This window comes from Galeopterus variegatus, unplaced genomic scaffold, assembly GCF_000696425.1.
Source record: "Galeopterus variegatus unplaced genomic scaffold, G_variegatus-3.0.2 Scaffold636, whole genome shotgun sequence".
In the NCBI taxonomy this organism is placed as follows: domain Eukaryota; kingdom Metazoa; phylum Chordata; class Mammalia; order Dermoptera; family Cynocephalidae; genus Galeopterus; species Galeopterus variegatus.
This window is the reverse complement of record NW_007726747.1, coordinates 327,828-352,344: the sequence shown is the minus strand read 5'-3', so window position 1 is coordinate 352,344 and position 24,517 is coordinate 327,828. Positions and strand designations below refer to the sequence as shown.

Genomic DNA, 24,517 nt, shown 5'->3' with positions numbered 1-24,517 from the left:
AGTTGGTGTGAAACTCACCAGTTTTTCATAGCTCTGTACATTTGCACAGAAATATTGTTCTACATGCATGAAGAATTCCTCCCTTCTTTTCCCACCTGAAAAATATCTGCGGGTCCTCCAGTACTTTGACATCTTCTTTGAAAAATCTTCCTTTCCTCCCCGAGGCAGAGTTGATTGTTCTTTTCTGAGATGATACATATCTCTCTCATAATGCTTTTCACACTTACTTACAGATATTCATTTACAGACATGTCTGCTCTCAGGCTAAATCGTCAGCTCCTTAGCCAGGACTGTTTCTTATTCATTTGTGGATTCCCATCATCTTCCATTATGACTTTCATAGCTGGCATTCTGTGAAAGGCTAAATGATCTTCCTAAGCATTAAACCAGTCTTAAGAACAGTAATATAATATATTAACAGTGAAAGGATATATGCAGTAATTTATACTCTGTGTTGCCCTGTTTTTCCTCATAAAAGTAAATAATGAAGGGGTGGGGGGAAACAGCACCAAATTTAAGAATAAAATAAGATTTGTTTGACAATTATTAATTTGAATAACAAAATATCCAGAAGAATGTGAATAGCATATTAAGAGTGATTATGATTATAAAGAATTTTTCCAGTATTTCTTAGTTTTTCCTAGAAATAGAATATTACAGTAAAAAAAAAATCATTAAGACATCTTATTCAATTACATTATAAATGAACGAGTAAATGAATGAAGTCCAAACACTAAAGGTGACTTCCTCCAGTTACCTTTGTTAGCATCAATGCCAGGACTAGAACCCAGATCACAATGTCAAGTCAAAAGTAAAATTCCGACTTTTAAAATGCTGTGTTCTCTTCTTTTAACTTTTTGTTTTCAAATAATTTTAGACCTCCGGTGACTTCCTCCAGTTACCTTTGTTAGCATCAATGCCAGGACTAGAACCCAGATCACAATGTCAAGTCAAAAGTAAAATTCTGACTTTTAAAATGCTGTGTTCTCTTCTTTTAACTTTTTGTTTTCAAATAATTTTAGACCTCCAGAAACGTTGTGCAAATAACAGAATTTACCCTTCACCTAGTTTCCCCTCATGGTAACAAATTATATAACTATAGCACAATGATCAGACCCAGGAAACTAATATAAAATTTAGAGTCCCACATTACCTTTTTTTGTTGAGTCTCTTTGTCTGCTCAATATTGTATAGTTTCTCAGTCTGCTTTTTTTTTTATGATCATGCCACTTTTGATGAATATTGATCAGCTGTTTTGTAAAATGTCCCTCAATTTGGGTTTGTCTGGTGTTTTCTCTTGAGCATTTTGAGATTATGCACTGGAGGCAAGAAAAATTGATATGCTCTGCTCTATGCATCACATCAGGGGAAACATTACATTAATATATCTTATTACTGATGAAGTTGATCTTCAGCACTTGAGTAAGGTGATGCCTGTCAAGTTTTTCTCATGGGAACTTCGTATTTTTCCCTTTGTAATTAATATGTATCTTGAATGAGATACTTTTAGCTGTTTTTCTTCAGTTCTTTCACCCACTGATTTTAACATGGAGTGGTAGATCTTGTCTGTAACAATTATTAGTATTGTGTTTGTTTAATGTGATTTTGTTAAGTCCCTCACTCCTTCTGAATTTGTTAATCGAAATTCTTCTAAAGAAAGAGATGTCCCTTTTCCCCATTTGTTTATTCAATTATATATTTATATCAGTATAGAAACATAAATATTTACTTATTTTAGGGGATAGAATCCAGTACTATCATTATGTATTTTATTGTTCAGATTAGTTCAGCTTCGGCCATTGGGAATTTATTTTAGGCTGGCTTCTGTCCATTTGACATGCTCCCATCCTTTTGTGAGCACTTTCTTATTTTTTGGCATCACAAGATATTCCAATCTAACACGATAAGATTCATTCTAGTCCCCTGCCCTTCCTTGTTTGTAACTTTTTTTTCCCTAACAGTGAAAAATCTGACTCTCATTATCTACAGTTTTACTTATTTGTTCAATACTGGTACATACATCAAGTGGTTGGAAGATTGCCAATCCCATCCTCCCCCCACCAGCAATTGCTAACCCTTACCCCTGTAAGAAGCAGATTTACCAATCAGAGTAAAGTAAAATAGTATACAGTTCTTTTTGCCTTACAGTATTTCAAAATACTTTTTTCCAGTTACTTTGGTTCATTATTTTCTTCTCTATCCCATTCAATGCGGTTATCTTATTTATTTATAACATAACCAGGTTTATTTGTTATTTTGTGTATTCCACTCTATGTCCACCTTATATCCTAGTTTATTTTAATTTTTTACCAATTTTGGGGGGATATGTGTTCTAATTGCTATGGTTCTAAGGGGAAAACTATTTTAAAAAGTTATACTCAGAAAAGTGCTCTTTCTACCTCTTTACTTCCATGTTCCTATTTCTCCCTTCTTACTTTTTTTCACTGTCAATTTCTTTAGCTTCTGGCTTGTCTTTCCTGTATTTCTTTTGCACAAATAAGCAGATCCATTGTTTTTATTATATATCCTCTTTTTGCAAGAAAGGTAGCTTCTATAGACAGTCATTTACAAATTGCTTTCTTCATTTGACAGATTATCCTGGAAACCACTCCACATCTGAGATCTTCTGTACTCTTTTTCATGACTGCCTAGTAGTCTGTTGTGTTAATATAACATATATGCAACAACTTATTTGCTCATGAGCATTTAATTGTTTCCAGTATTTTTCAATTAAAAACAATGCTGCAGAGAATAAACTTGTGCATGTCTATTGTATAATTATTGAAGGTTTCTTTAGGGTAGTCCCGGGAGTTAGATTACTAGATTGATGGTGATTGCATATATATAGTTTTGTTAGATATTGCGCAATTTCTCTACAAAAGGTTTGGACCAATTTGAATTTTCCACTAGTAATGCATGGGACTGCCTGTTTCCCCATTCTCTCGAACAAAAATGTGCTGTCAGTTTTTGCCAATCTGAGAATTGAGCAACAATATCTCAGTGTTTTAATTTCCACTTTACTGATTATGACTGAATTCAAATATTTTTATTTATTTGGGGACAACTTTTATACCTTTATAAAAATTATTGGTTCATGTGTTTTTCCAATTTTTACATTTTTGTTGTTTGTTTCTCAATTTTTAAGAGGTCTTGTTATACTGTGAATAATAGCCTCCTTTATCTGTGATATATGTTTTGAATATTTTCTCCTAGATTTTCAATTGTCTTGTGATTTTGCAAATTTTGTCCTGCAGACTTTTCCATTTTGTTACGTAGTCAAATGTATTAGCCTTTTATTTTATTGTTTCTGGATTTCGATTAATATTTAGACAACCTTCTGCTAATCAATGATTCATATTCATTTATATTTCTGGTACTTGTGTGGTTTCATTTTTATATTTAGATTTCTAATTTGTTTGGAGTTTATTTTGACATATACTATGAAGTATAGACCTAATTTTATCCTTTTCCAAATAGCTATCCATTTGCTACAGTAATATTTATTAAAAGTTTATCTTTACCTTAGGAAATTGAGATGACACTGTAGCATATACTAAATTTCAGCATATACTGTGAACTGTTTCAGGACTTTGTATTCTATTTTTTCAGATTATCTATTTATGTGCCAATACTACTCATTTTAATTATATAGATTTTGTGGTATATATATATATATATATTTTTTTTTGTCTTTTTTTTTTGTGGCCAGTAAGGAGATCGCAACCCTTGGCCTGGTGTCGCCCGCACTGCGCTCAGCCAGTGAGCGCACCGGCCATCCCTATAGAGGATCCGAACCCAAGGATCCTCCCACTGCGCACCCAAGCGCTACACTCTCCCGAGTGCGCCACGTGGGCGGCCCATATTTTAAGATCTAGTAGAGCTTGGCACACTTGTAGTTCTTTTTAGTGTTTTCTTGTATACTTTTTTATGCTTGCTTTTGAAATGAACTTTAGTATCAACCTAACTCCATAAAATAGCTTGCTGGTGTTTTTATTGGAAGTTCATTGAGTTTATAAATTAACTTAGGAAGAGCTGACATCTTTATAATGTTGAGTTGTCTTATTCAAGAACAGGATATGTCTTTCCTTTTGTTCAAATCTACTTTTATGTCTTTAAGGAGCATTTAAAGATCCTTTTATTAATTAATTTCTAAGTATTAATTCCAAAGTATTCAATCCTCATTATTGCTATTGTAAAAATAATTTCTCTATTATTATGCCCTTTATTCATTTATTGGTATATTGAAGCTATTTATTTTTGTACATTAATGTTATATCATTTCTACTTACTTGATTCTTTAATTGAGTATGCCTTATCATTGATTCTCTGGGGTTTTCCTGGTATACTATCATATCATCTGCAAATAGAGGCAGTTTTGCTTCTTTTTTACCTCTTCTTGTGCCACTAATTAATTTCTGTCTCTAATTGCTTTGGCTAACGTTTCACGTACATTGTTGAATTGTAGCGTAAATAGTGGCCATGCTTACCTCGTTCCCAATTTTATTGGAAATGTTTATACTGTTTCCTCATTAAATAATATATTGGCTGTTGGATTAAGATATGTATTGCTTCTGGAATTTTTTTTTAAGTATCCCTCCATTCCTGCATTCTTGAGTATTTTTTGAATGATGAATGGGTTTTTAATTTTGTCAAAGGCTCTTTCAGCTTCTGTAGAGACAATCAAGATATTTTTCTCCTCAGATCTATAATATACTGTGTGATAGTAACAGATTTCTAAATACTGAAGTGACTTTACATCTCTGGAATAAATCCCATTTGGTCATGGTGCATTCTTTTTTTAATATGTTATTGGATTGAGTTTGTTAATATTTTGTTTGGTATTCTAAAATAAATATTTATTATTTTTTATTTTTTCTTTCTTTTTTTCTTTCTTTCTTTTTTTTTTTTTTTTGGTGGCTGGCAAGTGTAGGGATTGATCCCTGGACCTTGGTGTTATCAGAAGTGCATTCTTTTTTTAATATGTTATTGGATTGAGTTTGTTAATATTTTGTTTGGTATTCTAAAATAAATATTTTTTATTTTTTATTTTTTCTTTCTTTTTTTCTTTCTTTCTTTTTTTTTTTTGGTGGCTGGCAAGTGTAGGGATTGATCCCTGGACCTTGGTGTTATCAGAACCACACTCTAACCAGCTGAGATAACTGGCCAGCCCTTGAATTGGTCTTTTGTTTTCTTCTTCATAATTTCCTTATTTTTTTCAGTATCACTGTTATACTGGTTTTATAAAAGGAATTATAAAAATTTAATTCTTTTTCAGTGCACTGGAATAATTTCTAGAGTCTTTAGAGTACGTGGTTGTTGAAACTAGTTAAAAAATCTGTGAAACCATCTGGGCCTAGTGCTTTTTTGTAGAGTAATTCCTTAATAGCTTTCTGTGTTTTTATGTATGAATTATAACTGAAATGAAGCCAATTTGTTAATATTTATTTTCTGAGGAAAAGTATTTAGCTTTTCACCTTTATTTGAATAGAGTTCTTCAGAGCAGTCTTATGTGTGTATGAGTGTGTGTTGTAACTTCTTCAGTTTCAAAGGTTATTCCTTTTTTGTCATTTATTTTGTGTGTTCATATACTTTCTCACTGCTTTTTCTTGATCAAGGTAGCTAGTAGTTTTTCTAATTTTTTTCCTTTAATAAACAAAATGTAATGTATTAATTAGATCTACAATTTTTCTATTCTCTTATTCTCTGGCCATTTTCTTTTATTTTTATTATTTCCTCATTACAATGCTTTCTTTTTGCTTTCTTTTTAGTTTTTTCCTACCTGTTTGAGAAGGGAATTTAATTCATTTACTTTCATTCTGTCTTTGTTATTAATAAAACCTGGTTGTGCATTACATTAAGAGCTTGTTAAAAATGAAAATGTGTAGGTAGACCCTACAACTGAGATTTTAGTTTAAGAGATCTAAATGTGGCCTGAGACCCAGAAGCAGAAAATCTAGACCTCCACTGAGGAACTACTGTTACAGTGTTAGAAGTTTGAAAATGTTTCTCTCAAGTAATGTTTAATTCTTCACCCAATCATGTTGTTATTTAGATGAATTCAAGTCTATTATAGTGCTTTTCTGAGAAGTGTCCTCCTTCTCTGGACCTTTGATATTTTGACTTGATGATCATGACACAAATTCAGTCATTTAAAACTTGCATAGGTTGACGATAGGCAACATCAAGGCTCACCCCTCAATAAAATATAATGATTTTCTAAATCTACTATGCTTATCTTCTTCAGCAAGAACATTCAGAGGAAGTATAACAACATCTCATTTAACACCTTTAAATAGAACTGAAGGGTGTGATTGTTTAACAATCTGTTCACAATAGTTATAAAAAAAGAAACGTTGTATACCTTCAGTATCTGAACATTTAGTGAAGACTGTGACTGATGAGAAAAATACAGAGAACATAAAAAGAGATTATTGGGAAAATTGTCCAATAAAACTACAACCACTTGACTCATTGAAGCAACAAAAAAATTAGTTGGAAGCCAAGCTCTAATAGTTTGGGTTTTCATAGACTTTGAAACTATTAATATTATTTCATGATGTTAGGTAGGGCAATATTCTGAAAAGTCTTTGTTCTGAGTTTTTAGTTGTTTTGCTAAAGCCTCAGGCTCAATTTCAGCTCAGCGCACATTACAAAACTGTTAGACTGAAGTCTCATCCAATAACTGAACAAACTGACAAATGAAAGCATCCCATCCTGTAATTCTCCACAAAACACAAAGGAAAAGAACAGGTAATTTAACCTTCTGTATTGCATTTGGCTGGTAGTTTCTCTGTTAAGCTGGTAAATGAATTATTTATCATCTTCTATTGCAGAATAGATACAGTGTGGTAACTCAGAAGTTATTCTTATATCCTTTAGGATTGACACTGTGTGTTTGTACATTGCACATTGGCATTCGTTTCTACAAAATTATTCTGATATAGTTGGGGTGGGGCCTTTAACATGTTGCTCTTTCTTTAGTGGTGGAATAGAGTGTTACAAAATGCTCTGCCTCGGGTCATCATTGTGCATTTCTAAAATGACTAGAGGCTGGGAAAGAAGTTCAAATCTGTCTTAATTTCCCAGGCCAAGATTTCTGTACAAAACTAATTTTCAATTTAGATAAAAATACAACCCTTGATCCCCCTTCATAATGTGTATGTACATTTAGAGCCTCTGTTTATTATTTCAGAATTATTATTCTGTCCTTATTTCAGAATTTCTCACCTTATACTATTGGGGGCAAAACAAAAGTCAGGAGAATTAGACTAATTTGAAAAATGACCAAATTATTATTGCCCTGGAGCAGGACACAGTTGAGTTTATCAGTGAGTCATTTTGTGTCCTCTGGTAATGTTTCTGTCTCTTGAACCCTCTCCTAATAGTCCTATATCTTCCAAAGCAACTCTGAAAGAATTATCAGCAAAATTGTTACTGTGCAATAAAAGTACCTTAAAATGGAATTCTTGTCATGTTCTACTCTGATTCAGAACGTAAAAATAATCCCGCAAGAAAGTCATACATAGTAGATATTAATATTAAACAAAGGAAAAATACACTCTTTCCATATTTTGAAATGATGTGAAACATTGAATCACTACTTTATTATAATTCTTTACTGTAAATTAGGCTAAAGGGGAGAACAAGAAAGTCATACATAGTAGATATTAATATTAAACAAAGGAAAAATACACTCTTTCCATATTTTGAAATGGTGTGAAACATTGAATCACTACTTTATTATAATTCTTTACTGTAAATTAGGCTAAAGGGGAGAATCAAGGAAATTATTTCATGTAAGAGGTAATCATGCATCTTTAAAATTTTTTTAATATCAATTAAATTACAGATGTTTTGCTATTCAACAGATGCCCTATAATGATATATACAACAAAACTGCATTTATTGCAGAGTTTTGAATGTGTCAGAAATGCCCTGGTAAATGGCTCAGTACTTACAATATTTGCATTGGCCTAAGACAAAGTCATTGTTATCAGATCCTGATTCAAAGAAGCAGATACTATAGTCATAATAATATTATAGACATTTTTGGTAGTGCTTTTATTTCAGGGACTAATTATTTTGAACTGTACCTGTTGCAAAGGCCTGGTTATAGTGACTTTTATCGCCATCATTTCTTTTAGAAACAAACATTGTAGGCAGGAAGATGTTAAATACAAGCAACTTTGGAGCTAAACTTTGTCATGTATACTTATTTCTGAAGCATTAGTTAGGTTAATAGATATTCCAAATTTTTAATAAGCATTGTCTATTAGAGAAATAGTTTCAGGGTGTTTTATTTTACATTGGAGGGAAGGTAAACTTTGGTGAGTCTAAGTTCTGCTGTGATCATACTTTATTAGTTGTGTGACTGTAATCATAATTCTAAGAATAGTAATACAGCATTTACTATGTATTCAATATTTACTTTGTGCCAGGCATGTCACCACACACTTCACGTTGATGATGATAGCATTTAAAAATCACAATTATTCTCTTAGATGTTTTGCATAAGAAGCCAATCTCAAAAAAATTAGGTAATTTATCCAAGATTAAACTTCTTTATAATTCATACTCATTTCTAAGAATGTCTTCTCTCCTGGGTTAAGCTAAATGTTTGAGAATCTGCTTTGATCATGCAAAGTAATCATGGTATGAAATGACAAGGGTAGTGTCAACTCTTTGAGCTTTCTGGATAGTGGTAAGATAGTTACACTTTACTTGAGGGACATCTTTGGGCCCTTGTTATAACAGCCCAGTGTAATTGGGAGCTACTTTGTAATGTGCTTTGCTTGTACCTGGCTTTCTACATTGCAGCAATGAAGAAGACTGTGTATTTGATATGAGTCACAATGGTAAAGCTATAAACATGATATTACATATATTACAGATGATGTCATATACAACACATGAGACAATTATTTAATGAACAATGACTGTAAACATGCCTTTTATTAAAAATGTTTTTGGGATGTCTGTACTCCCATGTTCATTGCAGTGCTATTTACAATAGCCAAGAGTTGGAACCAGCCCAAATGTCCATCATCAGATGAGTGGATAGGGAAACCGGTATATCTACACAATGAAGTACTACTTTGCTATAAAAAAGAATGAAATACTACCATTCGCAACATTCGCAGCAACATGGATGGACCTAGAGAAAATTATATTAAGTGAAATAAGTCAGGCACAGAAAGAGAAATACCACATGCTCTCACTTATTTGTGGGAGCTAAAAAGAAATAAAGAAATAAATACACAAACAAATGGGTAAGGGCAGAAGAAGACACAACAATCACAACACTTCTGAGTGAGCCACGGGGTCGGCCCCTTCCTTGAACTTGTTAAAACAAGTGAACAGATATGATGTTGATGGGAGCAAAGGAAGGAGAGGGAGGGAGGAAAAGGAGGAATTGGTAAAGTGACATGAAAATCAACTACATTGTATATTGATAAATTAAAATAAAAAAAGAAAAACTCTTTTGTATGCAATGAGGTGATGATGGAGTAATTATATTTTTTCTAATGGTAAAATTATGAAACATACCCATTACATAAAAACTGAATAAATGACATTATAAAATTCAGTAAAGATGACACCTCCCACATTTCCATGGACGTGACTATTTTCTCCAATGTTCTCTTCTTGTTTAATTGAACCATAGGAAAGTCTAAATATCCATTCATTTAAGTAAATATTAATGTGATTCCTGATTTCTCCTTTTCATTTTAACTCAAGTTATTCAGAACAAATTATGATGTCTCTAGCTCAGAGCTTTTATTTTGAAACAACTTTAAGAAAACATTTATATGCCCCAAATTTATTGAGTACCAACTCTGTGCCAACTCTGCTTGAGACTTGAGGACAGAAACAAATAATTCAGTCTATTGGTTGAGATATACAAATAAATAAGTGATTATCCAGGGTTTTATTACATTACATGAAGTTCATGGTCTCCTTGGAAGTCTACTGTATGAATTTTTCTTTTCTGTTGCTTGTAACAGAATACTTAAAACTGTGTAATTGACAAAAAAGCAAAATTTTTTTCTTAGTTTTGGAGGCTAAAAGTCCAAGGTCCAGGACACATCTGGTGATGCCTTTCTTGGTGGGACTCTGTAGAGTGGAGACACAGGCAATCACATCACGAGGGCATGAGTTTGCCAGAGGGCCAGACAACTGGATGTTCTTTTTCATTTATGTCTTTTGTAATCACAATCACATCAAGCGTGTTTGTTAATGTGCTCACTTGCTCTCCTTGTAAGTCCACACACGCTGACATCCCATTAAACCACCATTACCCCATGAATGTAAACCCATTACTCCATGAATAAATTACAAACAAACCCATTACTCAATGAATGGATTAATCCATTCACGCGAGCATAGTTCTCTTGAGCATAGTCCCCACAGTCCAATCACTTCTTGAAGGTCCCACCTTTCAACACTGCCATATTGGGAATCAAGCTCCCACATAACTTCAGAGGCAACAAACATTCAGACCACAGCATCTATGTATAGGTTTCAAGGGATCTATAAAACCCTAAAATTATATGCAAGTCACTGTGGGTCTATGGATATGAACATTTTTATAGGGAGGGTGTGGATTTCATCACACTTTCAAAAGGTTCATAATGTCAACAAAGTAAGAAATTATTAACCCTTTTCTTCATTGGCAATGGAAGTAAACTAGTTTTAGTGGCACATGCGTTAATATGGAAAGAAATTTTTGTTCAGAAGTATTGTGACTTGCCTAATGTGAAGTGTAACTGGTTAGTGGCAGATCTGGAATAAGAATAATAAGTTGTTTTTTAACCTAGTTCAGGGTTGTTTCCCACCATATATTTATCTCATTGACATTATCTTTTTTTTTTTCAAACTCTAGCCATACAGCCTGAAGCATTTATTTCCTATACTTTGTTCATGTGATAAATGGAAACATCATATGCCTCCATGTTTAGTAGGAGAAAATTCCAACCCAACATTAGACATCAAACCCTATTTCAATTTTTGTTTTGGCTCAATTTTTTGTAAGAAACAAATGGCAACCAGAATTTTTAGAATGTAATTTCCCAGGGGAGACCTAGTCTCAGAACATTGTTTATGCGAATCACAGTATCTTTGATGCTTAATGATCATGATCATCATAATGATAAATCACACAAGAAAAATTCCATTGTATTTCCTCTATTCTTTGCCATGTAGGACAAGAGCATAAACAAACAGAATTTTAGATATTTCAACAGGACTAGGACAAGATGTTCTGTTAAGGCCTGTAAACCAGATATTGTAGTAAATCTAAGGAGCCTATTCTCCATGCATTCTAGTTATCAGTGGTTTGGCTCGCTTTTCTTTTCTTTCTTTCTTTTTTTTTCTAAGCACTTAGGTTTGGTTTCTGTATGGAAATAATTCAAAACTATCAGGAAAATGGAGTTTATCAGCTATCAGTTGAAATGATAGCAACTTAGTGTGCTGTTACATGACTTCAGAAACTCACCTTTAGCAATGTGTGTGTGTGTGTGTGTGTGTGTGTGTATATATATATTTGAAAATTAGTTTATAATAATCCTTATATGAGAGCTGTATTAAAGATTTTACTTATTTTTAATTAAAAAATTAGAAGACATAATCTTTTCAAAAAAGGGGATGAACCTTTTCCTAGTTTGTCATTTGGGGCAGTAAAGTTCCTGTTATATTTCATGTATTTATCTAGCATTTTGCAACTCTGAGGCCGAAAAATAGAAGGAAATTAGGTCAGGTTTTGCCTTTATAGAAGGCATTTTTACTCTGACACTCCACTGGGTGGAGTACATTGTCAGCCCAGAGCCTAATATTACTCTATTGTAGGGTGAGTGTTTCTGTGCCAGAAAAGAGAAATTCCTAATCAATTTTGAGGTTTTGTGTATTGTTCTAAAACTGGACATGTTTAATAAAGGCTACATGACTAGAATATAATACTAACATTGAATATGCTCTGGCATTATAACTTTCAAGATTCAATCCATCTTCCCTAAACCCTTGAGAGATAAGGTTTGATACATTGCCTGGAAAACTCAGAATTATTTGGAGGAAGGCTGTTGTATATTCTGGTCAAAAGAGCAGCTGCAATTTGGTCTGAATTAGTACTTTAACTTTACATGGAAAAGCATAAAACTTATTTTTGATAATAGAATCAAACTATACCCAGATATCGAATTTGACTTTTTCATTTGAGGTTGCTTTGATACAGCTTATCCTGGAGCTGAGCCCTAATCTTGTAATAAAATTAACTTCTCTCAGACGCTCTGTAGGACTGTTATTGTCAATAGCATTTACCTGAATTTGGCCTTTAGAACTTTATGAATGAGAATAATTTCATAGTAGGTGTAAGTCTTGTACGATTTTCAATTTTGCCTTATGTTTTCCCCATTCCTCTCTTTTCTCTTTATACTTTAAATGCTGTTAAAATAAACTTTACTGATCAAGTCTAAAAATCTCCCACCTTACAAATGTATTGCACTTCAAAACTTTGCAATCCAACAAAATTGGGCCATTTTAATAAAACTATTTAGAATCTATAATTCTAAATATACATCTATATCTCAAGTAAAGGTTATGTTTTTTGAAAGAGAGGATTCTCACTTTTCTTTTGTTTCTTTAATTTTTTAAATTTTATTTTCTTGCTCACAGGACTTCTTTATTTCTTCTAGGCTTTTAGCTCTCAAACCTCACCCTATAACTTTTATGCTTCGAAACTACCCCTCCTGCTCCATTTCCATTCTAAAATGAGTTTTCTTTCATATTTTTTTAAACAACCTCATATTCTGCATTTCATTTAATTTTTCTTTCCAATGCCATTAAAGATTCTTTATCTCCCTTCATTCCTCCCACTCCCAAGTATAGCATCTCTTCTATTTCTCTGTACTGAAGCTGTGGTTTACCCAGGGGAGGGACTTTCTCATACGTGCAGCTCACTGCTATGATGATTTCAGTGGTGCCAGCATATTTTAACCACATCATTATCATGTAGTCCCAAAGCCTTGCTAACTGAAAACACCATCTTTAAAAGGATTTAGTTTCCATTAATCAATTTTAGGACTCGAAATTCAAGCACGGGAAACATTTATTAGAATGTTCCCTATTTGTTCCCACATTCGTTTCATTCTCTTGACTATCTAAGAAAAAGGAATCGTGCAAGGATGTTTTCTCCCTCCTTGCTTACCTCTCCTTTCTATAGCCCACCGAGCCCCCCCAAGTCTATTCTTCCATACAGTAGTTAAATCAGAGCATGCGGCAGGATGGCATTGTGTGAACTGGTGGCCACACAAGTACTTTGTATTCACTAGAGGTTTAGAAGTACAGCAGCTGCATATAAATATGCATAGTTGAGAGATTCATGATGGTGCCTCCTCATTCTAGTGCTGGTTGGCTGCAGTGCAGGCACTACAAATCAATGAACATTTTCCCCATCCATCAGCTGCTCGCCTGCAAGCAGACAAAACACTTACAATGCCAGAAACCCACAGAGAGCTCCTTAGTGAACGAAACCTCACTGTCACAAGATTCAAAATAGCTTTCTCCCTCCCACCCCGAACCTCCACAGCTCTCGACCTCAAATGTCTCTTTTTATCCAATGTGGATCGCAAGCACTTAAAAAATAACACCAGGAAAGAAAGAGAAAAAAAGGAGCAATAATAAATCAGGGTTTTGAGGACCCTCACATTACACTTGTCACAAAACAAAGGATTCTTTGAGCATTAACCCTTTTAGAGAATAAAACCCATCATAAAGATGAATCCGCTTATGTTGACTGTACTGCTTTACAGTTGTGGAGTCTGAGTGCTGAAGCATTTAAGTATGAAAACTATTGTGCCATGCTGTGGTAGACATTTGTAATTTATCCATAGTTATTAGATGGCTTTGGGTATTGAAGGAGTTAGTAGTGCTGATTTGAGAATACTCGTAAATCATAGATGTATTTAACAGTAGAAATCATGTTTTCTCCCATTGAGCATTTTTTGCAGAGAGCTCAGATATATTTATATTGTGACTATTCAGTTCATGTGGAAATTTTAATAAAAGCTTAATTTCATTTAATAAAATTTTATATGCAATATTTTAATGAGTCAAGTGTATATTTCATGGTGGCAAGATACAAATTCATTCCATTTAGAGAATAAGTCCATCTATCATTTTTAGATGCATTAACATTAGCAATACAAATAGTTCATTCTTGTGTAGAATGAGTACTTAGCTATTAAACAGTTTACAACACTTTATCTGACAACTTGCCAATCAAGCTTCCAATAAGAGTAGCAATCAATTTGATTTTTTATTCATTTATTCATTCACTCAACTTTTCATCTATTTGTCAGATACCAAATGTAGCACCCTGGCACATAAAATACTATATGATAATATTTATTGTCTTTGTTTTTAAGATGTAAATGTTCTGGTTGGGGAGATAGGAAATACAGTTGTATAAATGATCATGTGACTTTCAAATTTTAAAAACATTTAGTTCAGGGTTCACATGTCAAAGCTACTTAGTCAATATTTGAAGTATATGGCATGTTTATTTAAAAATTATCTAATTAATATGTTTAGGTACCATATTGCAGAAAGGGTAAAAACAAATGTTAAGATACTTACAATTATCCTTAACTATGGCTCAGAGACACTGACTGACATGTCCAAATTTTATTTGCCTGTGAGGAGCAAAACCAAAATTTGAAGCCCTGTCTGCTAACTTCAGAGCCCATCCGTTCACTTTCACTAAGCCATGTTGAATTACAAGGCAGAATGTGATAATTGCTCTAGTGGATCAGAGGAAGTAAAGATCGCTTCCAGCTGGGATGACCAAAGGAGACATCATTAGGAAGGAGGAGCATCTGAGTAAGCCTTTGAAGAATGGGCACAGGAACAAAGCAAAATCTGCAGACGGGGCTTAGCATTGGTAAAACCTTGTGACTCTGGAAAACAAGTTGCCAGGCTGATGAAGGACATCACTTTCAGTGAAATGGATGCCGTAAATAACACCACTATTTAAAGTATTGCCAACCAGACTCCTCGCTTGTTAGAAATGGAATCTACAAATGGATTTATATTTCAGGTTTCATATAAAAGTCAGTTAAACTATCTAGACCTCAGTTTCTTCATTTCTAAATGGCTTGAACCAAATAACCAATGAAGACTTCTCTAAGGAGGTCCATTGGGCAATGCTTTCATTTTCATTCTTTTCAGAATATAAAAAAATGTTAGAAGTAGCTGATTCAATCAATATGGAGCAGTTATAGACCCTATGTATATGTAATTATTCTTAGAACACAAAACATATCTATGTATTTACATATCTACAGCTCTCTATATATTTGAACCAGTTATTTGCATTTGACTGGCTAATCTAAGCACTAAACTTATTTTCAAGAGAGCCTTTTTTGCCGCATCTTTTTCTCTAGTTTGCTTCCCATTAGTGTTTAAATGCAAACTGACTCTTATAATAATTTAATTAACACAGAATGAGACAGTAAACATGTATTAAGCATGTGATAAGTACAAGATTTGGGGGATTTATTCACTTTGTCATATTATCTGTTTCTGTATTTCAACATTAGGAAAGATATAAAAACTGAGATATTCTATATTAATTTATCAATGAAAATGGCATTTTTTTGGTATTCAAATACTTTTGAGTAGATTCACAAATTTTCCACTTTTCTAGACCATAACTGGACAAAATTCAAAGCAAAATTTTGGCAGTGTTTACTAAGTGCATATATGCACATACATTTGTGTATAATAAATATATATAATGAATATATATATTTGAGACATATATATCTCAAATGAATACAGTGTGTGTGAGCATTTTGGCAGTGTTTACTAAGTGCATATATGCACATACATTTGTGTATAATAAATATATATAACGAATATATATATTTGAGACATATATATCTCAAATGAATACAGTGTGTGTGAGCATATGCGTGTATGTGCATGCACACATGTAGACAAGTTGAGGGAACACGAGAACTTAAAAGAGTAATACAATAATGCTTATTTTTTCCTGACGTGAAAGCTTTTTGTTTTGTGTCAATATTTTTCCTCTAATTTCCTTTACAAACAAGAAGAGAGAAAAAAAAGAGAAGTGTTCTGTTTGAATTTAGGGTGAGAAAAAAATCAAACATCATTTTTCTCATAACTTTTGCAAAGGTTACTTTTAGTGAGGAGCTCTTCCTTCAATAGAATTGCCCGGGACGGAATTCCATCCTGCCATTGTTGCTGCAAACCCATTGGGGGAACTGGATGTTGTGAGAGTTCCCAACTCCTTCATTTTCCATCTTACACTTTCATTTATGACCTGCAATAGTATGTTTTGGCAAAAACTGATTTGTATTCCAATCTAGGTGGAATTTATTATGTTTGTTTTAATGATTGTAATAAAATTGAGCTTTGTTTCTAGTAAACAAGCAGTGCTTTGATCATATTAATTCTGATTCTGATCTTAAGTGGAGATAGTTTAAGCTCATTTTGGAGAAATCAGTTTATGGTCAAATTAGCTAATTTTAACAAATATTAACTGAGCACTAACTACATTCATTAGTGCTGAGTGTTGTTAAGATGAAAGGAAACATTACAAGTTTTCTGACCTTGATGGCTTATATTTTATGTTGAGAAATAAGATTAAATCTTTGTAGGAAAGAAAGGTCTCAAGATGAATTTGCCCTCGGGTGCGTCTGAGCAGATGGAATTTGAAAACCACTGCTACCAGCAACGAAAGTAAATGAAAAAAGTTGAACAGATAATCAATTAAAAGTCTCAAGATGAATTTGCCCTCGGGTGCGTCTGAGCAGATGGAATTTGAAAACCACTGCTACGAGCAACGAAAGTAAATGAAAATAGTTGAACAGATAATCAATTAAAAAAAAAAACTGGAGCAATGAGTAGATTGCAGCAAATTTTACTATTAAAACAGGAAGAAACCCTCCGTTCAGAAGACACTATACTCTCTTATAGGTGTGATCTCAAGTTAGAAGAAATTTAGTTTTATAAAGGCATTTCTGGTGGGAGGCCTGAATTACTTTTAAATGGGGTCATTGATTTTTGTGAAATTAAGTCGTCAAATTTATACCACGTAAAAATTAAGAACAACTGCTTTTTAGTAATTTCAAAACCAGTTGTGAAATTGAATGATTATATTTCAACAAAAAGGAATATTGATAAATATCAAGATACTATGAAATATTTTAAGACTGGGATTTGGATAGAGTGTTAACCCAATAGCCTTTAAGTCTTCCCATTTTTCTTAGGTATTACCAATATAATAAAATTAGTTTCGTAGAGAAATCTTGGCCTGGGAAATTAAGACAGATTTGAACTTCTTTCTCAGTCTCTAGTCATTTCAAAGATTCCCATTGACGAGCTAAGGAAGAGCACTTCTAACACTGGCTGGAGGAGAGGTGAAGAAAAATTAAAAATAATTATAAAAGCTGTCATTAGGAAAAGTGTAATTGTGGACAAAATGATGAGAAAATAACATATTAATGATTAGAATGTAATTGGTAGCTATTAATAGTTTATTGAGCATGGGATTCTAAACCATGTTATTTCTTAAAACCTAAGACTATTGAAGTGGTTGAAAAACAAATGCCTTTAGATTAAAAAAACAATTTTTATATTTAAAACTTACTATTGATTCTGCAATAAAATGCCACATGGCAGGAATATTATTAGCCAAACAAACATATATTTGACTGAAAAAAATTAATTTTGACCAAATTGGCATTCCAAGGTCAGTGTGCATGCACTGCATATTCAGTTTTCAATTAAAATTTTGGCCACACCAAAAATTTAGCCAACAGGGTGCCATCTAATCTACAGAGTGATTTATTTGTTTCTTCATAGGCTACTTGGGTCCAGATAGTAATTTGAATATTATTTATCTCTGATTTGAAAACATGTTGGGTTGCTGTTAATTTGTCATTTCCTAACTCACCCACTTCCTGGTTATTACAAACAAAGCCAAGAAATTTCCACTTATGTAGGAATGGTGATACTTTGGGTTTTGGAATCAGACTTTGAAAATTCAGATTCTGACGGTACCATTTTGTGCCTGGAGATGTTACTTAATCTCTGGGTTTCAGTCCCCTGTTCTGTGAAAATAGAGATTACTGTCTACAATTTCCTTCCAAATTTCACATGAAGATGAAATGGGATGTGTATGGCACAAATGAACTAGCTTGACGCCTGCCCCATGTTGAATGTTTAGTAATTATTAGCGTTGCTATTCGTCCATTCTCATTAGGTATTTATCTGTTAGGTGCTGGGCTGGGAAGGAAGAATATGAAGAGGAGGGTGACACATTCTCTATCCTTAAGGAATGTTCGGTGTGGTTGATGAGAAATGAGACAGACAAGGAAGTAGGCAGTGATGATACAGTATAGTTAGGATGCTGAAGGATAAACAAAAAGAGTGAACATAGCACTTAACGATATCTAACTCTGACTTGAGGAGAGTTATTTGCACATTGGTTTAATCATTCAGTCATTCAACAAGTATTTATTTAGTGTTTGCTATATGCTAGTTACTCTTAGAACCTGGGAATACTGTGACGTGAAAAAAAAATAGTATTGTGTATTATATGAGGACAGTTATCATCTGTGGGAGAAGATAATATTCTGATAATCACTAAAGTAAAATATAAAATTACAAGTGCTGCACTTGTTAGTAAGTAAACCAGTGCTTCTCAACTGGGGGCAAGTTTATCCCCTGCCCCCAGCAGATGATTGGCAATGGCTGGAGATATTTTGAGTTGTCATAACGGGGAAAGTGCTACTGGCATCTAATGGGTAGAGGCCAGGGATGCTGCTCAGCATCCTACAATGCACAGAATAGGCCCCCACAACAAAAAAATTGTCTAGGCCAAATGCTGATAGTGCCAAAGTTGAAAAATCCTGATATAATCCCACTATCTCTTGTAGAATATAAGCCCATGATGGCAGGATACCTCTCTTTTTTTAATAATATATCCTCACTGCCTAGAAATGTGCCTGTCACGTAATAGGTACTTAGTAAGCATCAGCAGGGTGAACGAATGGGGTGTGAATGATTACTAGAGGAAGGGAATAGCATGTTTAAAGATTAGGCTTAGAGGAAGTCGGTGTATTAAGTTGCTGAGAGAAGGCTAGTGAGTCTGGAATCAGAGCATGCAAGAGGGTGGTTTCATTGAGAAAACTAATGTTAATGAGTAAAATCTAAATATTTCTTCCCGAAATTTCATACAACTTCTTATTCTCATTGGAAAATGTTACGCATGTGTATGTAAATTCTTTTTTTCCATCAAAGAAGTCTAAAATTTATTCAGCCTGTCCTTGTTATCTTTTGCTGATTTCTGTTCTCCCATTTTTCAGAATTGTAGACTAGATCAAGAGAACCAAGGAAAATCAATTAATGGCTTAGACAAGTTTGTATGTAATAACAGATGATTCTGTGTGGAATTGGATTCCTTAAAACAGGAGTTCTTGAGGGAGTATTTATGGGGTGGGTGGGGTGCCAGAGCAGAAACAGGATGAACATTTTGAAAAGCTGCACAACCCTCTATTCTCATTGCTTATATGCAACCAAGAAGTGGGACATGACTTTCTCAGGTAATGTGCCCCGACTTCCCAGGTTAGGGCATGTTTTCCTGTTCCAAGTGCTCACAGCTCCCTGTCTATCATTTCTCAATGATGCTGACATCGTAAATACCTTCTGTCCTCCTTTACCAACTGGGGAAGGATTAAACAGAGTGTGGACTAAAAATGGTAAAAATAATAATGATAGCGATTACATTTGTGAAAAATCTTAAAATGTATTGTGGATCAGCAAAACACCAATATATTAGAAGGTCTCTCTTTCTCTTTTTTAAAAAAAATAGTATTTATACTATAAGCAATTCATCCCATCTGTGATTACTGGAAATCAGCTTCCCTTTACCAGGAAGGAAAACATTTCCTGTGCACACATGCACACACACACACACACACACAAACATTTTGCCAATGGCTTCTCCCAAGAGCTCAGCAGTGGCCAGCCACATTGGAAGGCATCGCAAAGAGAGAATGTAAGTGAGGAAGGGAAATGTAGGTTGTATGTAGCTCTGTGGTCATCTCCACCCACCTCAGGTTTTATTATATTATTTGAAAAAGGAAGAGTGTGGCTTAGAGACAGATATAATTCATAAACTGTTTAAGTCTTCTGGCCATTTTAAATCAAATAATGCATGTGATATTCACTATTTTTATTATCGAATTTGTATTACTATATATTTTTGTATAGTTTTTACAATTATAATATGTTTCTAAATGGCTGATGTAATATTAGCAAAATCCAATTATTTTAAGTCGAACTGTGAAAATTGTATGTCTCGTTTTGCTTTATTTGAGTGTGCTACCCCTTTCATCTTGTGGTTCAGGTGGAAAACTGGAAGGTCACAAACTGAAATTTTGGAAAGAGTAGGTGAAACCCAGCAGAGGTTCTCCTAGGATCTCTTTTCAGTTTCCTACTGGAAAAGTGGAAAACCCCTATCAATCTACTGCCCATCTTGTAGCTCTTCTGGTCCAGGTGAGGAAAAGTGTCATCATTCTAATGGTTGAAGGGACTTCAGAGTAATCCTGTCTGCATCATGACATTTTATTGAAGTAGACTAAGTTTAGAATGGGGATGAGATTTTCTGGGTTGAGCAATACTCTCTTCCATGTAAGACAGTGATTCTTACCTACATATGCTCATCAGAGTTGCCTGGGAACTCTGCAAAATGCATACGCCCTGGACCCATTCCTGGATCCTCTGCTTCAGTAGGTCTGAAATGGGACGTTGGCATGTGTATTTGGAAAAAACTCTGAGGTGATCTTGATGTACTTTCTAGATCAAAAACAACCAACCAGGGTTTTCTTCTCACCTTTATGCTATGAGGGCCCCTACTTTTTGGAAGATTCACTATTGGACAAATTGTTCAGACATTGTTCTTTAGGACACTGACCTGCTGCCCTATGAGTTTTCGATGTAGAGTAACTTAGCTTGACCTGACGGTCTTCCCACGTTTTTACCTATGATTCACATTTATTAAAAGAAGAAAAATCAAGGCCCTAAATTTCTTGCCCATATTTAAGTAATATTTCAAGGAGAATTTCTTCTAGTGTAAAATATCTTCAATTCCTAATTCAAAATACTTTAGAAGATTCTTTTTTAAGTGATATAAATTAATATGCCTTATATGCTTCTATGAGAAATAATAATTTAAATAATTATTTTCCAAAAGCAATGATAATGAAATAAATAACAGTAGTTATAAATACATAAATAATAAAGAAATGCATAATAATTATAGTATAAAGCATCTTATTTAGAGTCTAATCCACTGGACTGTAGGCACCATGAAGCTCATGAATATTTTAAGGAAAATGTGATTCATCCGCCTGTATGTTTAAAATGGCATAGAAATGACCTATTTTCAAATTAATATTTTATTTGTACTTTATACATACAAGGAAGAAATCATAGTCTTTCTTTTATTTATTTAACAAACATAAGAAAATTTTTTTCTTTTTTGTTTGTATATATACCATGAGATATATATATATATTTTTATATATATTGCTACTATATATAAAATTGCTACTATATATATATATATAGCTACTATATGTAAAATTGCTACTATATATATATAATTTAATTATATATTATAATATATAATTATTATATAATTATATAATATAGAGATATATATACTGAAACTACTCCCTTACCTTATAATCACCTAAAAAGCTCTCTTAATTGCTAAACCCAGGGGGCATATGCAGTCCTTACTTTATCTGACTTCTCTGATGCATTAGACTTGGTTGACCATCCTGTTTGAAATTCTCTTGGTCTCTGTCAATCTTCCCTCTCTTTTCCTTCTAATCGTTCATCATTTCTCCTCTCTGTCTCCTTCAGGGGCTGCTTTCTCTTATGGATACTTCATTACTTATCATTCTTGGATTCCTTCTCCCTTCACTCTAAATACTGTTTCCAAGTGAGCAAATTGATTCCCATGATTTCAGCTCTCACTAGTATGCTGATAGTTCCCCCAATTTTTGTCTCCAACAAAAGGACTTCTTACCTGATCCACATATCTACCACCTTCTAGGAGCTCTACCAGCATATCTTAAATCTCAAAGCCATATCACTGAGTTTGCTTCTTCAAATTTGTTATTATTCTTATACCTTCTATCCTAGGTGATGGCATCAGAATGAACCAGTTTCCCAAACTGAAATTTAGTGACTTCTTCAACCTTATCTCCTATATCTGACTCTTTCCAATATAGCTTCCTAAATATTTCTTGAAACTTGCCTTCCTCTTCCTGTGTATCCCCACTGCCCTGGGTTACAACTCTCATCATCTCTCTTCTGAGCTACTATAAAGCCCTCTTAATTTTTTTCACCATTGCAAGATTTGCTTTAGCAATCTACATTGAAGAAAAATCTTAACATAGTACCCCGCACATACACTGAAAGCACATCAACCATGGATAACAGGAATAGCAAACATAGCATCAGTGTCCTGACTACCCATATTTGCATTTATGGAAAATATTGGGATTCAATGAAAATATTCTATTTTATTAAGTCCTATAATTCTTTTTGAGAATGATTCTGAGGAATATAAAATATATACATAAAATATAAACCATATATAGCTTTCATGTATAATGTATAATAATTCATATAGAAAGAAAACAATTTAAATATTTAGGAACAGTTTCAAAGAATTGTTTTCTCTATAGTTGTTAATTCAGTTATTAGTTTAAAAAATATATAATTTTCTTCAGAAAATGTACTTAGTGTTTCTATACTTTACACGGAAGTCTAAAACTCAAATTCCCACAGCAACCTCGCAACATAAATCAATTATTTGGACTAGGGGTGGACTGTATCAATGATATCTTATATATCATACATGAAAGCTATATGTATTTTATATCAAAACAGAACCCCAAACCACACACTTACACCATATATGGCTATTTATTTCATTTATTTGTTCTGGTTCATGTTTGAAAATGCATATTGACTTGATTTTTTGTGCAACGTAAGTAGCATTAATTCATCCCAGAGACATGCTTTGCTTTTATGTGATTGAGAGTATCTAATAAAAGTGTTTTAAGACATTTTTATACTATAATTCATACTACATTTCTGGCCTTCTTAGTCATAAACTGAAGACATAATTTTGCAGATGTGAAAGTAAGTATAAGATCTCAATGTTTCCTGGAGAAATTTGCTATTAAAATCCATTCTCATATATCAATATACTTTTAGAGACCTCAGTTCCAGAAAATTTTTTCTAAGTTTTCTTGAACTTTCACTTGTCTGTTTTTTTGTAGAATGACAGAAATGATTTTATACTACTGTAGGGATTTCCATACTGTCTAAGTCTCAAGTCTTGACCAAGGAGTGTACATGTATGGGTGTGTGTGTATGTTGTGTGTGTTTAAACACATTGTTTGGAAAGAATATGAGAAAAGAGAAGCCAGAGGGAAAAGGACTCAGTTTCAAAATACAAATGCTGTGTAATCTCATCCAGGATATAAGCTTTTGAGCAGGAACTTAAGTGAGCAGGATCTCATATTTTTTTGTGGAATGTTTTTGAGAATCTTGAGACAGCAGTTTATAAAATTTCTTCTTGATTCATTAAAACATCAGTATATAACACAAAGTAATCTTCTCTTTAGTGCTTGAATATAATTTGGTGACTCCTAGACTTGTATTGTGTTGAAATAAACCTGATAGTCTTTACGTATGAAACAGTATGTGCACTGGCCAACTCATAGAGATGAATGCAAGGCTCTGCAGAAGAATAATAAAAAATTATGGAGAGATAATAACTGTGTGGCAAATAGAAACAGAACCCTGTTATTCTTGTTTCAGGCAAACCAGTTTCATTTGTAGGAAACGGAGAAGAAAAATCTGGCTGATTCCTGACTTTAGTAAGTCTGCCTCTTCATGTGTGGGAGTACAGATAGGAATCCTTTCTTATGAATTATGTTGCAGCTCAATTCATTCATTCACTAGTGTTTCCAGAGCACTTATTTACCAGCAATGATAAACGAACACAGAACTGACCTTAGCTGAGCTTACAGGCTAGTGGCAGAGAGAGACAGATTATTCAGTATTCACACAGACAAAAGTGAAATCTTCGCTGTAAAAATTGTTAAGAAGGAGTACACAGGAAACAATCAATGTAGTGGGGAAGGCCTGAGGAAGTAACACTTCAGTTGAAATTTGGAGGGTGGATAGAAGTTAACCAGGCAAAAAGCAAAGGAAGAGAACTATGCAGTATCTTTGTTATGGGTCCACACTTTCTTATGCAAGGTAAAAACTACATGTAGCAAGGATGCATGATGTCTTGAGATTGTAGTTGGTATTTGGCGTGGGGTGGAGGGAAAAAGGGTGGCACTTTGGCTGTAATGAGATATTTACTCAGCATGCAGCTTACATTCTGGAAAAGCAGACGGAT

The 24,517-nt window shown here is 33.6% G+C and overlaps 1 long non-coding RNA gene across 1 annotated transcript in view; it reads left to right on the top strand.

The window, feature by feature from the left end:
* LOC103588988 overlaps positions 1 to 20,501 on the top strand; it is a 41,617-nt gene extending 21,116 nt beyond the window's left edge. The window contains exon 3 of the long non-coding RNA XR_550355.1: positions 20,432 to 20,501. This is a non-coding gene — a long non-coding RNA (uncharacterized LOC103588988). The remainder of the gene's footprint in view (positions 1 to 20,431) is intronic.
* The last annotated feature ends 4,016 nt before the right edge of the window (positions 20,502 to 24,517 follow it).